The 14,918-nt window shown below is 48.6% G+C and overlaps 1 long non-coding RNA gene across 2 annotated transcripts in view; it reads left to right on the top strand.

The window, feature by feature from the left end:
- LOC147583427 (uncharacterized) overlaps positions 1-11,793 on the top strand; it is a 57,151-nt gene extending 45,358 nt beyond the window's left edge. Inside the window, exons 5-7 of one of the 2 annotated variants that reach the window (XR_015248192.1) lie at positions 7,014-7,092; positions 7,987-8,126; positions 11,410-11,793. This is a non-coding gene — a long non-coding RNA (uncharacterized LOC147583427). Of the gene's footprint in view, positions 1-7,013; positions 7,093-7,986; positions 9,890-11,409 lie in introns of those variants that run through there. The other variant, XR_015248190.1, reaches the window with a different exon arrangement.
- The last annotated feature ends 3,125 nt before the right edge of the window (positions 11,794-14,918 follow it).

The raw sequence follows: 14,918 nt of genomic DNA, 5'->3' as shown, positions 1-14,918 counted from the left end.
CGTCCAAAGGGTTTCTGCATGGACTTTATGCAGAGCCAGTGTCTTAGAGTAAGTAATATCCTTTTCTCTCAGCTTGGGACTTTGGCGGTGTCCTTTGGGTGGTGATATAGGTCTTCCTTTGTGGCCACCCCCACACCTAATGTGTGTAGAGATACCCAGGGAGAGTGCTTGAGGGTAGTCGAAGCCAGTGGTTAGGGGAGGATCCTGCCTCCTGTGTGGGAGAAGAAGAAGGGATGATAGACATGTGCCCCTCTTTGATTTGACCCATGCCCATTGGGTTGCAGAATGTGGACTCAACTTCCTATCCCATTGCTGCTTTTCTCACCTGGTCGCAGTCACCCACCAAGACCGAGGGGCTGCCCTGTCCACAACCAAATTCCAAGGATTGGAGGTGAGTTTCCAGTATTTCCTGAGTCAAGAGAGGGCTCTCAGAGTCTGATGTCCCAGAGGTCAGCTGACACTCTGCCCCATAGCTCTTGTTGCTGAGCAGGGTATTATAGCAAGAGTAAGGAATTGCTCTTCCTTGGCAACAAGGTTCTCCCTGGAATCTTGTCAGAGTCAGTGTCTCAGAGTTATGTCTCTTCTTATTCAGTGAGGAGTCTGGTACAATCCTGGTGAGTATGTGAGGGGTTTGGCCACAGGGGCCGTGGGCATTGGGTTTCAGACTTTGTGGACATCACCAGGCCTAGGGTATCTAGCACTGCAGGTGCCCAGTGGAGAACGCTTGTGTGTAGGCAAGCCCGAGGTTTGAGGAAGGGAGCTGACCTCCTGTCTGGATCGAGATTGAATTCAGAAAGAGATCTCTTTCCACTCCCTTTGGAGATGTGGAACTTTGGCACTGCTGGCTCGCACTCATCCCCATGCCATCGCTGCTTTTCTAGCTAGGTCTCTGTTCACATTCCAGGAACATGGGGCTGTCACTTACACAGCCATGGCTGTATGAATGTTGCCAGTTTCCCAGTCAGTTGCTGAGGAAATTGAAGATTCTGGGTCTAATATCCCAAAGAAAACCTGGCCCTCCCATCCCAGAGCCCATGGTGCTGATTAGCTGGCTAGGGAATGCACGAGCACGGGTAGCCAGTTGGCCTCCCTCCCCTCACAAATGGCGACCCCTTCCTTTGGAAGGACAGCAGGTTTTCGTGTGGGCGGGATGCTCCACGATCTGGTCAGTACAGAAAGTATCTTTGGATGGACTACCGCACCAAGTCCCACTTCCAAATACTTGCTCATCTGCCAGGAGCACAACGCTGCTACAGCTGTATCACTGCTGCCCCTCTGGACTGATGGCAAGGGCAGGACACCCACACAGAGCCAGGTCTTTCCCTCTGATGCTGAAGGAAGAATCTGGGCAGGCTTCTTGCGGTCAGGGCTTCCGGGTGGAACTTACAGATGGCACCATTTGCCAAAGCCTGCAGATGTTTCTCATTCCCGAGGTGTCAGTCAGCGAGCTGGGGAAGTTGGTGCTAGTCACGTCACTCTCCACTTGATCTCATTCTTATCCCTGATGCAGAACTCTGGCCCTTCCTCTATCCATTTTCACCCCTTTGCTCTGTTTTCACTCTGAGCCCTCCCTGGGCTCCATTCCATGTAGGTGTCTTAGAGTCATACCCTGGGCCCCCAACTGGGGATTGGGGTCCATTCCCTGTGACTGTGGCACATGTTTGACCAAAGGGCCCTTGGCTCTTCAGCAGGATAGTCCTTCCTGTATGATGGTTTGTCTCTGCGTAAGACACTCAGGACTCACAGTTCTGGCCAAGTAGGCCTGTAGTTTTGTGTTTGTTTTTGTTTTGCCACAGGGACAGACCCTCAGACCCTCTCAGGCTTTCAAGCATCTTGAAAAGACAAGAATAAGTGTAAAATGGGAAGCTGTTGCAATATGTGAAGGACACTCAGGGCAAGATCGATTTATTGCAAACCAGTGCAACCTTCATATGTGAACAGGCAAGGCAACCTTGGTCTAGTATCTCCCTCTGCATTTCTTCCAGGCATATTGCACACTGGCCAACATCTTGAGTCAGTTTATCCTCATTATGGGTTATTCCTGGCTTGTTCAACACGTCACATCATGCATAGCCCTTTCATGTGAGGGTACACGTGTGGGAGCACATTAGTCCTCCAACGTGGAATGGGAGAAGTGGACTGGTATGGAAGCAAAGACCAGGTGCTGCCCTCGTGGGTTCCACCCTATCTGCCAGTCCCTGCCTGCTGCCATTGTTTTGGGGGCTCTTGTCAACCTCGTCCTGCCAGCCAGATCTGTCACCCTTGCTGCTGTTGAGTATGCTGAAGGAGGACAGGGCTGCACAGGACAATACCATGGTTGCCACACCATGACCACAGGGTGGCTTTGCAGGGCCACTGAAGCAGCTATGGCACCGCCTAATACACAGGGCTGTTCATGCCTTGGCATCTGACCTAGAAACCTCCTTGTGGTCGTGCCCTGCACCCAGCACTGCCTGTGATCCTGCTGGCCCTTCTGCCCCAGCTGGAAGGAAGGTAAATCCATGTCTGAGTAAGTGCAAGTGCTGCCATTAGCAGTGGGTGGGCTGCTTTGCTTGGTGCCCACCTTCCATATGCACAGGCTTCTGTGAAAAGCTATCCCTGGGCACCGGCTGAGTAAGTGACTTCTAAGTCTCAATGGGGACAATGTTAGACCTAGGGCCAAGGCAAGGGAGTGGCCATAAGGAGGGCCAAAGATCAATATTGCCAGTGGCAATAGGATCGATCTGGTAAGGGGCTATGCAACTTCACGTCCCCTCAACTAAGAAAGGAGGCCAGCTCCTTTCCCAGCCCTCTGGCCCAGTTGAATTGCAAACATTCCCTTCTGGGCCCTTCCGGTGCCCTAGGCCTCTGAATGCCCTGCATGGTTTTGACACCCACCTGCCAGGGGCCCTGTGGCCAAACCTGCAGAGTCACAAGCACTGGACTAGGATCCCCAACAGAATGCCGAGGATATTCTGCTGAGAGACGACATGCAATGGACCCCAGAGAGGACCTGGTTTGGAAACAGAGCAAAAGGGTGAAAATGGATCCATGGAGGGCCAGAGTTCTTCATTAGGGATGAGAATGGGATGATGTGGAGAATGAAGTGACTAGTGCCATTTTCTAGCAAGCTGGCTGTCTCAGGAAGAAGCAACACCAGTGGCCTTTGGTGAAGGGAGGCCCCCTACAGGCTACACCTGGGAGGCCTGTCAGCAAGGGGGCTGCAGTCTTCCCTCAGAAAGAGACGGAAAGCCCTGCCTTTGGGTGTGTTTCTTGCCCTTTCCCACTAGTAGACAGGGGCGGCAGGGACTCAGCTGTGCCTGATGATCAAGTGGTTAGACCCCAGCCTGGTGCAGTATTCCTTTCAAAGTCCCTTTGTGCCCTGACCAGGACCTGGAGCACGGTGCACATGCACGAATCATCTACTCCGCAGGATGAAGGCACCTCTGTCAGCCAGGGGAAGGAGGCCAGCTGGCTACCCATCCCTGCAATGACTCCAGCTGACTAAGCACCAAGCCCCCAGCAACAGAGAGGCCTGTTTTCCTCTGGGATTCCAGACACTGAGAGCTGTCCATTGGCTCAGGAACTGACTGGGCATGCCACACCAATGTGTGCACCCGGGCTGTGCACCTGACACAGCCCGATGGATCCTGGAATCTTCCTGTTGAAACACAGGACATTCTTCTGAGGCTCTTGCTCCTCATGGCTCCCAGGTAGCCCCAATTTGAACAGAGAGCAATCAAATGCAAATGGGCACTGGGAGGACTAAAGTTCTTCCTTACAGAACAGAATGGGCTAAAGTTAGAATTAAGTGCCTACTCTGGTCTCCTGGCAGGCTAGCTGTCCGGGGTGTAAGAGGCACTTGAGGGCTGGTGTCAAAGGAAACCTCCATGGGCTACACCTGAGAGTGATATTCTGCAGTAGCTGTGTACTCTTCCCTCAGAAACAGAGGGAAAAGGGGTTTGGGTGGTTTCTCCTGTCCTTCCCATCAGGGAATAGATGCAGCATTGATTCAGAGCCAGGGCTTCCCGTTGCCAGCAGGTGATCAAGTGTTTGCAACCTGGACCTGATGTAGTAGATCTTGAAAGGGCCCTCCCTTTCTGTGCTGACCAGGTCCCGAGGCCTAATGTGCATATGGGAGTCATCGGTGACACAGAATGAAGGCATCTCTGCACTTCACTGCACTCACCAGAGCTGGCCATGTACCAAGCACTCAGGGACAAGAAGGTCATCCTTCCTCTGATATAAAGGTACTGTTTGCTCTTACGGAGCACAGGACCGGAGCACAGGAAGTTTAGCACCAATCTTTGGGCTCTGCTTGTGTGAAGTTGAGTGGAAGCCCAGTTGTCCCTGAATGTGACCCAAGAATTAGAAAACAGCAAATTGGTGGGGATGGCTACAAGGGAGGCCAAGGCTCTACATTACACATGAGACTTAGGTTATGCTGCTGTGCACATCTATCTTCTTTCTCCCAGCTGCATGTGTAAGGCCAGTCCCTCCCTAAACCTCTGGGACCGCCTCCACGCATCCAGCCATACACAGCTTGGCACCTTCCTATGCCCTAGGCCTCATTGTGCACAGAGTTCTAACGGGATATTAGAAGGTGTCCTGTTGCCAGTTTATTCAGAGTCCCCAGGACTCAGCCAGAGCCCCCAGTTTAAAGTGGAGGATATTGCTCTGAGACACGGACTCTGAATGGACTCCAGCGAGACCCTATTTTGAAAAAAAAAAAAAGAGCAAAATGATGGAAATAAATACACAGAGAGCAAAAATGCTTCATTATAAATGAAAGCAGGATGAAGCTGAGAAGGGAGTGCCTAGCACAATCTCCCAAGAACCTAAGTGTTGTCTGTAGTAAGAAACACCTGTGGGCTGGGGCAAAGCGAACCATCCATTGCCTACACCTGGGTGCCCGGTTGGCACGAAGCCTACACTTTTCGTTCAGAAAGAGAAGGAAGGCTTCTTACCTGGGCTCCTTTGTATGCCCTACCCCTGAGGGCAAGGAAAGAGCAGTGATTCAGTGGTAGCAGGTCCGAGATCCCATTGAGGCTCTAGGTTTTGTAACCAAGTCACGCTCCAGTATTCCCTGTGAGGGCTTTTTTTTTTTTTTTTTTTTTTTTTTGAATTTAATCATCCTGCAGTCCACTGTGCATGCCTGACCCATCTGCCTTAGAGAATGAAGATATTTCAGTCAGACAGGGGAGGGAGGCAAGCTCCATCACAGAGATTACCAGGGCCAGTCAAGCAACAAGGGCTCATGGACAAGAGGGTCATTGTTCCCTGGGATAAAGTAACTGATTGCCTCACATAGCACAGGCCCAGAGTGGTAGTTCATCAGAAACCCTGGATGTTGGCTGTGTGGCTGACAGACCAATTCCTCCTGTTTGTCACCCATGACCTAGTTATGAAAACAGAAAATGGATGGGGATGGCTATAAGGAAGGCCAAGCTTCCTGAGGAGGTTAGGATAAAGCTGGAAATGAAATGTTTAACATAGTTTCTCCTTCAACCAGAAATAAGGCCAGCTCCCTCCCAAACCCTGGCATTTCCTACACATGGACACTCTGCTGGGCACCTCCAAGGGCGCTATGCCTCCCATTGTCCACACACTTCTGAAAGGCACATAATGAGGGGTCCTGTGTCCCAACTATGCCAGAGACATCAGGACTTTGCCAGATTCCCCAACTTAAAGGAAAGGATATTTCTCTGAGACACTGGCTCTGAATTGCACCCAGGGAGAAACGACTTTGCAAACAGTAAAAAGTATTCATTGAAATGGAAATATGGAAGGCAAAAGTGCTTCATTATTGGTGAGAATGATCACAGAGTAGAATGAAGTGTCTAGAAGGACAATTTCCTAGCAAAGTCCTGTCTAAGGAGTAAGAAACTCCTGTGGCCAGAGACAAACTAAATCTCTAAAGGGAAACCTCCTGAAAGCCCATTCTGCAAGAGGTCTCCATATTTCCTTCGGAAAGGGAGGGAAAGCTTCTGGCTTTAGCTGTGTTTCCTGTCCTTCCCTACAGGGGATAGAAGCAGCAGAGATTTGGGGGTAGTAGGTCCATGTCCCAGGCTTTTGCTCAAGTGTTTAGAACCATTCCTGTGGCCCATTAAGTTTTGAATTGCCACTGTATGCACTGACTAGGTGTTGGAACATACCTCATATGCATGGAATATGTGCTGTTTAGAATCTGAGACCAGGCACTAAGTGCTCTCTGACAGCATGGCAATCTCTCCTGTGTGTTGTCAGAAGAGTAAAAGGGGGTACCTAGGTGACTCAGTCGCTTAATCCTCTGGCTCTTGGTTTTGGCTCATGTCATGATCTCACAGTTTGTGAGTTCGAGTCCCATGTTGGGCTTTGTGCTGACAAATCAGAGTCTGGAGCCTACTTCAGATTCTGTGTGTGTCTCTCAGCCCTTCCCCCTACTTGCACGCTCTCTCTCTCTCTCTCAAAATTAAATATTTAAAGAATATGAAAGAGAAAAAGTTGGGGCTCTTGCGTGGTTCAGTTGGTTAAGCATCAGATTATCACTAAGGTCATGATCTCATGGTTTGCAATCTCGACCCCCACATCAGGTTCTCTTTGTCAGCATGGAGCCTGCTTGGGATCATCTGTCACTCTTTCTCTACCCCTCCTTGCCTGCAGACACACTATCTCTCTTTCTCTCTCAAAAATAAAAATAAACACAAAATAAAGAGGAAAAGGGACAGTGTTCCTATGAGAGACGAGAATGGGATAAGTCTGAGGGTGAAATGACTAGTACAATCTCCTGGCAACCTGACTGTCTCAGCAATAAGAAACACTTGTGTGTTAGGGCAAAGGGAAACCCCCACTGTTTAAAGTGGGAGCCCACATGGCAAGATGCCTATATTCTTACTTGAAAAAGAGAAAGAAAGCTTTGGGATTTCATTTTTCCCTTCCCATCCTATCAGTGGATAGAGGCAGCAGTGATTCAAGGGTAGTTGGTTTGTGCTCAAGTGTTTAGAACTGGGCTGTGGGGCAGGAGTTCTTGAATGGTCTCTTTCTGTGCTAAGCAGGTCCTCAAGAATACTGCCCAGGGGTGAACCAACTGCTCTTCAGAGTGAAAGCATCTTTAACAGCCATAAAAGGAGACAGGTTGGTTAACCATCATTTCTTTTATTAACCAGCCAAACTCCAAGTACTCCCGGGAAGGCAATCTTTCCTTTGGGATATCAAAAACTGATTGCTCTTGGTTAACACAGACCAGAGTCAGAGCTCATTAGGAATGGCTGGGCACTCACTATGTGAGGGACAGCCCCATTGCCCTTGTCAGGGACTCAAGACATACTTATCGATACAGCCAGGGAATTGGAATAGCTACACACAGGGCCAAAAGTTTTCATTTCAGCTGAGAATGGGATAAAGCTGAGAATGAACTATCTAGCTCCATGTTCCTCTTGTCCCAGAAGTGAAGAGAGCTCCCTCCTGACACCTCTGACCCTGACTACACACCAGCATTCCTGCTGGGCACCTTGAAATGCCCTGGGCTTATCTTTGTCCACAGAGTACCGAGAGGCCATTTTTGAGGGACCCTGTGGCCCAGCATATCCCAGAGTGACAAGAACTTGGCCAGACTCCCTAGTTCAAAGTAGAGGAAATGGCTCTGAGACACTTTGCCTCAAGGGACAACAGGGAGAACTGAGCCTGAAAAAGCAACAGGGTGGAGGAGAATACACAGAAGTCCAAAGTTCTTTATCAACAGAAGAGAATGGGTTATATCAAAAACTGAAGTGACTAGCACAATCTCCTGGCAAGATGGTTGTCTCAGGAGTAAGAATACTGTGTAGGCTAGGACAAAGGGAAACCTCCTGCATTGTTCCTTCAGAAGGAGAGGGAAAGTTTCTGGCATTGATTTTTTTTTTCCCCTGACCTCTGAGGCAGTCATGCTACACAGTTACCAGTTTCTGGCTTGTGGCTGACCCTCAAGTATTTGGAAAAGTGGCTCTGTTGCACTGGTCCTCAAATGGGCTATTTCTGCACATTCTTCAGGTCCTGAAGAATACTGCAAATGGGTGAACTGTCTGTGCTTCAGATGAAGGCATCTGTAGCAGCCAACGGTTGGAGTTCTGCTGTCTAACTATTACCATGACAACTCCAGGCTTTCAAGCACCAAGTCATCAGTGACTGTGGTCAGTGCATCCTTTTGTGTATCAGAAATTGAATGCTTTCAGTTAGAATGGGAGCAGGGTGAAAACTTTCCACCAATCCCTGGTTTGTCGCTGAGTTATTGACAGACTCACTGTGCCTAGGGGGGACCAAGATATAATTTGACAAAGCACAGAGGACGGGGCACCTGGGTGGCTCAGTCGGTTAAATGGCTGACTCTTGATTTCAGCTCAGGTCATGATTTCATGGTTGTGAGGCCTAGCCCCACATAGGCTTTGTGCTCACAGTGTGGAGCCTGCTTTGGATCCTCTGTGTCCCTCTTTTTGCCCCCACCCCACTCATGCTCTCTCTCTCCCTGTGTTTCTCTTTCATCAAAAATGAGAAATGTTTAAAAACAAGTTTCAAAAAAAGAAAGAAAATCAGTGACGGAAATATGGAGGGCCAAAGTTCTTCCTTTCCTATGAGAAAGGGATCAAGCAGAGAATAGAATGACTAGTATAATCTATTTGAAGCTGGCTGTCTTCAGAATAGGAAGCACATCTGCACTGGGGAAAGGTAAAAACACCACTGGTTTTACCTGGAAGCTAGTCCAGAGGAAACCTTCATCTGGAATTCAAGTGAGAATGGGGTACAACTAAACATGCAATGTATGGCTCAGTGTTTTCTTGTTGCAGAAGGAGGACTGGTTTTCTCCTAACTCCTCTCAACCTGCCTACAGGCAAACATTCCATGCTGGGCCCCTCAAATGCACTAGGTTTCCTGATGTATGTATGGTTATAAAACACATGTGGTGCGAGGCCCCATAGCCCAAAGTATCCCAGAGTCCAGAGAACTTGACCCAAGCCCTCAGTTAAAATGAGCCAGAATTGGTTTTAAAATCTGGCCCCAAACGCCTACCAGAGGAAACCTAGTTTGAAAAAAAGACCAAAAATGGACATGGATACACAGAGGCCCAAAGTTCTTTCTTACAGAGGAGAATTGGATAAAGCAAAGAATAAAGTGACTAACATAATCTCAAGTGTAAGACACACCAATGGTTTGGGCCCACGGAAATGTCCATTGACTACACCTGATGCCCCTATCGCAAGAAATGTTCATCCACAAGGTTGGTAAGCCAGGGATTCTTCTGGCCATTGCCCTTTCTCCTGCCCTTCCCATCAAGTATAGATGCAATATTCCTTCAGTGATTCAAGGTCAGTCTCCCTTCGGACCTTCAAGTGTTTGGAACCAGGCTCTGGTGGAGGAGTCTTTGCCTGGGCTCTTTCTGCACTGACCCATGTCTGGGAGCAAACTGCCCATCTGAGAGCCTTCTGCTTTTCAGAATGAAGGCAGCTCAAGGAGCCCGGTGAGTCACACAATCAGGGCAAACATTCCCATGCCACCTGCAGCCTGTCAAGCACTACACTTTCAGTCCAAGGAGAGCAATATTCTCTTTGTGATGTCAGAAACTGATTGTTCTTGGTTTAGCGCAGGCAGTGACGGGGAGCTCTCAATTAATCCTTGGGTGCTTTTTTATGTGAATGACAGCTCCATCTCTCCTGAGTGTGACCCAAATCCTCCTTAGAAAATCCTCAAAGGGGGGGTGGCACCAGGGTGGCTCAGTCGGTTAAGCGTCCGACTTCGGCTCAGGTCATGATCTTGCGGTCTGTAAGTTCAAGCCCCGCGTTGGGCTCTGTGCTGACAGCTCAGAGCTTGGAGCCTGCTTCAGATTCTGTGTCTCCCTCTGTCTCTGCCCTTCCCCCACTCATGCTCTGTCTCTGTCTCTGTCTCTGTCCCTCTCTCTCTCTGTCAAAAATAAACATTAAAAAAAAAATCCTCAAGGGGATGGGAAATTATGGGGGTCCAGAGTTCTTTATTTTCGGAGAGATATAGGATATAACAGAGAATGCGGTACCTAGCTTCTTTTCCCCTTTCTGCAGAACTGAGGCTGGCTCCATCCCCCTCCTCTGTCCCTGTCTACATGCAAATATTCTGTCCTCTGCTGCTTCCAATGCCCTATGTCTTTGTGGCCAGTGGTAAGGCTGAAAGGCAAGCCCTGTGGGTGGGCCCATGTTGCCCAACTTTTCTCCAAGTTGGGAGGACGTGGCCCGACACCCCACCTGACAAGAGACAACATGGCTTTTACATTCTGGCCCTGAATTCCCACAGTGAATGCCTAGGTAGAAAAAGTGCCAGGGGATGAGAATGGAGACATTGATGGCCCAAGTTCTTCCCTGCAGATGAGGACAGCATAATGCTGAGAGTGAAATGAGTAGCTAAGCTCCTTCTGGCCGCACAAGGGAGTCCATCTCCCTCCCAGCTCCTCTGGACTTGGCCTATGGGCAGAAATTCTGTTCCGGGCACCTTGCAGTACCCTAGGCCTCCTTTTGTCAATAGAGTTAGGAAAGGCAGGACTCAAGGGGCCCCATTGCTCAAGCTATCCCTGAGGAAGTAGAGCTCAACACGACTGTCCAGTTAAAAGCAGAAGAGATCTCTCTTGGACACTGGCTGGGCATGTCTCACAGGGAAGACCTAGTTTGAAAAAGGGAAAAATGATAGGAATGGATAGAGTGCCAAATTTCTCCTTATCAAATGAGAATGGAATAAATCTGAGAATGAAGTGACCATTACACTCTTTTGGCAAGCTGGCTGTCTTGGGAATGAGAAACACCTCTTGGCTGGGGCAAAGGAATTCTCCATTGGCTACCCTGGCAACTGAAAGAGCGGACCTACGCCGGCCGACTCCATCTTGTTCTGTGTCCTCCATCTTGAGTGACTATGTCCCTGACATGGCCCCCTTTCCAGGAAAATCGCAGAAACCTCAGACCACGCCTCCTCCCCTTGAGTAACCTCCCGCTCACCCGTTCAAACTTCCCGATCAAAACACGCCCGGCAACCTGTGTAACGGGACTCCGACCCTTTCCCAGCCAATCGGCTGAGGCCAGGACCCTTCACCAGCCAATCGGCTAAGGCCACAGCCATTACCTCACCAACTGCCCCTAGACCCCTATAAAACCTTTGTGCTTTTGAAACTCCGCTGGCTCTCTCTGGCATCTCACCGCTGTGTGGGTGCAGGTAGGGGATTGAGCTCGAGCTAGCTCGAATAAAGGCTCTTTGCTTTTGCATCGGACTCGGCTCCCTGGTGGTCTTTGGGGATCACGAATTCTGGGCATAACAGCAACCACTTTTGCAAGAATTCTTCCTCTGGGATGTCAGAAAGGGATGAGAAGCCTCTGGCACTGAGTGAATTTCTTACTCTGACCTAGAGTGGAGAGTGACCAGTGGTTTTGGTGTAATGGGTTTTGACACTTATGTTTTTAGAATCAGGCTCTGTGGAAGTATTCCTTCAACAAGCAATGCCCTGGCCACTTCTGGAAGCTAAATGCCCATCTGGGAACCATTTGCTTTTCCATATGAAGACATCTCAAGCAGTCAGAGGAGAGAGGCAACCTGGGCAACCACCAATACCAAGCCCCACAAGGTCAGTCATAGGTAGTTAATCATTATTTGGGGATATCAGAAACTGATTGCTCTAGGCTAGCATAGGAATGCAGTGGGAGCTGGCCACCAACCCCTGGGCATTCGCTGTGTGAGTGAAAGCCCTAACACATTTCAATGTGACTCAAGACCTCCTTAGAAAAACAGCTAGGGGATCAGAGTGGATACATGATGGACCAAAGTCTTCATTTCCGCAGAGAATAGGATAAAACTGAGAGGAAACTGACATTCCCTGTTGCTCTTCTGCCCACAGTTGATGATGCTTCTTCCCAATTCTCTGGCTTTACCTATACACCAACATTTTGTCTGGCACCTTCAAGTGCCCTATGTCTTTTTCTTGTGAAAACATTTCTAAAAGGCAAGTCCCAAGGGGCTTTTTGCCCAACCTATGCCAGAGTCAGGATGACTTGGCCAGTCTCCCCAATTAAAATGAGGGGACATTGCTCTTAGGTCTGGCCTTGAATTCCCCATAGTGGGGACTTACTTCAAAAAAGCAAGGGGATGGGAGTGGGTACCCAGAAAGCCAAAGATCTTCATTTCACATGAGAATAGGATAATTCTGGGAAGAAAGAGAATAGCACAGTCTGCTACCAAGCTCGCTGTTTTCTGAAGGAACAAACACATGTGGGCTGGGTAAATGGGAATCATCCATCTGCTTCATGAGGGAGCAGAAGGAAAGCTGAGGGCCAAACACAAGCTAGCATTACCTGACCACCCCCACGTAGGATATGTGTGACATTCCTCAGGCACTCCTGGCTGCCCAAGGGCGAAGAAAATGACAGAAAACAAATGGAGACTCCATCAATGGACAAGTATCTTAGTAAATCACAAGAAAAAGGCAGAGGCATTGTGAGACCCAAGGAATTTAGCAAAAATCCCCTACCCCTGGACAAGCAGCGCAAGACTGACTCCATTTTGTGCTACACCCACCATCTCATGTATAAACCCCCACATGACCTACTTATTGCTTAAGACAATCCCCCACCCTAGTCAAGCCGGTGAGCACACTCTTACTGGAAACCGGCTCATACAGGAATGCGGAAACCCTAACCGCCAAAGAATGTAAACCCCGCCTTTTGCCCCCCAAACTTGCGCGCCAATTCTGACCAGAGTGATAGGCTAGTTCAAACAGTTACTATAGAGTAAATTGTAATTCATTTGGCCACCTGCGTGTGGACTGACATGACTGTGCAACTTTCTGTGTGTGTTACAATCTCATTGGCCACTGGCCCCTATAAAACTGCTACGCCTCTTAACCTAGGGGTCCAAGTCCCTGCTCCGCTGTGTCGGGTATACTTGGGCCCAAGCTCGAGCTTGCAAATAAACCCTCGTGCGTTTGCATCGGTATCGGCTCCTTGGTGGTCTCTCGGATTTGAAATCAGGGGCATTACAGCATAATCTCCAGAAACCTATAGACTCAGTTTTCTAGAGCCCCAACATCACCCTGCCCTCCATAGTGATGTGAGTAACAAAGGAAAGAAGGAAATGGCATAAAAAACTGAATTTCCTGGGGTGCCTGGGTGGCTGAGTCTCTTAAAGCCTCAGACTTTAACTTAGGTCAGGATCTCAGTTTCTGTGAGGTCCACAGGGGCTCTACTGACAGCTCAGAGTCTGGAGCCTGCTTCAGATTCTTTGTCTCCCTCTCTCTCTCTGCCCCTCTCAGGGGCGCAAATTCTCTCTTCTCTCTCTCTTTCCATCTTTCTCTCTCAAAAGATACGTAAACATTAAAAAAAAAATAAACTCTTCATTTCCTTGTTGCCTTCAGCCTATTCACAAATACTTGAGGCTGGTAGAGTCAAATGTTTCTCCAGGGATTCCCTTCTGTCTTAACGTCAATGTTCTGCTAGAGGGAAAAACCATTTTAGCTTGACAATAGCTAGGCCTCCAGCAATCTGTGAGTCATTAGCATATGAAAGTCTCCTTGTAAACTTGACATTTGACTTTACCTTGCCCAAGCCCTTGGTATATAAATAAGCTTTCTTCACATTAGTAATGACAAAAATAACTAAATCAGAAGAAACACACTGAGGGCCAAAGTTGTTCACTCAGGTTAAAATGGAATGAAGCTGTGACTGCTGACATGAGCACCATTTCCTAGGCAAGCTTGCTATCCTGAGAATAAGAAGGAAACACCTGGGGGGCTGGGATGAAAGGAAGCACCAGTCACAAGAACACTGCATGGTGACCTAGATAGGGCAGAAAGTCTTTTGGATCTTGCCTTACTCTTCCATTCAGTAGGTGGGGGCACTTGTGAATTTTGGCTTCTTTGTGCTGGCTGGCAGCCATGTCTGTGGAATTAGGTGGTGGTCCGAGAGTCCTTGAACGGACTCTCTTCCCTGACCACCTGGGGAAGAACAATGCTCATGCTCCAACTTTGGTCTTCTCAGAATGTAGTGTAATAGGTCAACTTATGAGATATCAGAAAGCGTATTGTATATAAATTTGGCTTAAACTCACCTTTCATGAATAATTGAGATAAAAGGCTTGTGTAGTTCCCGATTAGGGTTATCAGAAATTACTAACCGCCCTATCTCGCTTCTGGGACCTCATCTGCTAAATAGATAACTTAGGATGCAAACGCTCCCCCACCCCCTCTACCAAGATCTGGCCTAGGCAAGACCAACACGTAAAAAGTCACGTTCTCGCTGCCCTACAACATCTCAGGTGTCTAACTATGATTGGCCATTGTAAACCCTCTTAGGACAAAGAACTTTAAATTGATAGGTTCCCGCCAAAGCTAACGTCTGTGTGTCACAGTATAATTGGCTACCATGAAATGCTGTAAATTGTAATTGGTTAACCAAATAATGACGTATTCTGACTTGCTAAAATCCATATAAGCTCACTGCTACCTTTGTTCGGGACCAATCTCTGCACTTTTCTCAAGATCAGGAGATCAGGTTTGGCCCGGCCGTGAATAAAAGCTTGCCTCACTTCTATTCGCCGTCTGGTGGTTTTTTCGACACACCCTGTTTCAGCAGGAACCTCACAGGGATAAGTGGAATCAGGGTAACCAACACCCCTCAGGCCAACAGAAGCCTGCCAAGCACACAGGTCTCAGTAAAGGAGGGCAATATGTCCTTAGTAAGTGATCCTCATGTGTTAGCTGGTTGTGAATGCTGGGCACTCTCTGAGACAAAGCCACATATTTCCTGACTCTGACCTCTGATCCCCATCTCCCCTTGCACACAAGTGAGGATGGCTCCCTCCCAGTAACACTTACCCCTTTCCAAGACTTCTGTGTCTTCTGTTGCCAAGATAGGTCTCACAGGTGAGCCAGTGGAGAACCCATTGCTCCTGTTATCCTGGATTTAGGGAAACTCAGCAGGACTCCATAA

The sequence above is a fragment of the Puma concolor genome, chromosome A2 (assembly GCF_028749965.1).
Source record: "Puma concolor isolate L17-30 chromosome A2, mPumCon1.1.hap2, whole genome shotgun sequence".
Taxonomy (NCBI): Eukaryota; Metazoa; Chordata; class Mammalia; order Carnivora; family Felidae; genus Puma; species Puma concolor.
This window is presented reverse-complemented; position numbering and strand designations above follow the sequence as displayed.